Genomic DNA, 1,082 nt, shown 5'->3' on the forward strand with positions numbered 1-1,082 from the left:
CTGCTGAGATCAATATACAGGAAATTTCCACCCCAGTGGCAACTGATCCTTTTTCCAAAGCTGAAATCTCCACAAACGTCTCTCCTGACATTTCATAACCTGTACTTGTCCTGCTTCCTTCACTGACGACTCTCATCAGAGAGAACACTCCATGAAGTCTTCAGATCAAGTATGAAAAAGGTTTCTAACACACATAACCCCTAGAAGAGAAAGCTATACTTCATATAAGTCTTCTAGATGCTAAACAAAGCTATATGGTATCCTTCAAAGACATGTTTGTAATCAACATCAGATATTTAGGCACACATAAAGACTTCTGAATATATTTTAAATTTGTGCAAAAACATTTAGGGGCCTTCCGTCCTTCAGTGCCCACATAAGTGCCCTGCCTGAAGTCCTTGGGATCAATTGCCTAGCACGTTGGCCTTTCAGCTGTCTCTTGCGTGGAGGTGCAGCCTTTTCGCGTGTCTTCAAGCCTGGTTGAGGGTCTCTCCTTGCAGCACAGGCCTGAGAGCAGAGTTTGAGGAGCGACCGCGGGAGTCATGGCTGGACAAGCATTTAGGAAGTTTCTTCCTCTGTTTGACTGAATGCTGGTTGAAAGAAGAGCAGCTGAAACTGTAACCTAAGGAGTCATTATGCTTCCAGAAAATACTCAAGGAAAAGTATTGCAAGCCACAGTAGTGGCGGTGGGATCAGGCTCTAAAGGAAAAGATGGAGAGATTTCAGCCAGTGAGTGTGAAAGTGGGTGATAAAGTTCTTCTCCCAGAATATGGAGGCACCAAAGTAGTTCTAGAGGACAAGGATTATTTCTTATTTAGGAATGGTGACATTCTTGGAAAGTACGTAGAGTGAATACACCACTGAAGTGGCATCGTGTGAAACTGCCCATTCCATGCAAGTTCTGAGATCTTTCATCACGTAAATAATTTCCACATCTCTCTTTTATAATAAACTGATAGTAACTAAAAAAAAACATTTAGGGATGTATGGATTTTGTTTTTTGTTTTGTTTTGTTTTGTTTTTGCCATTCCTGGGCTTGAGCTCAGGGCCTGAGCACTGTCCTTGGGCTTTCTCAAGGCTAG

General features: G+C 42.4%; 1 pseudogene; it reads left to right on the forward strand.

Annotated features, from left to right (window-relative positions):
- Positions 1-542: 542 nt before the first annotated feature.
- On the forward strand, positions 543-864 carry LOC150053089 (10 kDa heat shock protein, mitochondrial pseudogene; annotated as a pseudogene).
- The last annotated feature ends 218 nt before the right edge of the window (positions 865-1,082 follow it).

This window comes from Megascapheus bottae, chromosome 16, assembly GCF_031878675.1.
Source record: "Megascapheus bottae isolate mThoBot1 chromosome 16, mThoBot2.hap1, whole genome shotgun sequence".
NCBI lineage: Eukaryota > Metazoa > Chordata > Mammalia > Rodentia > Geomyidae > Megascapheus > Megascapheus bottae.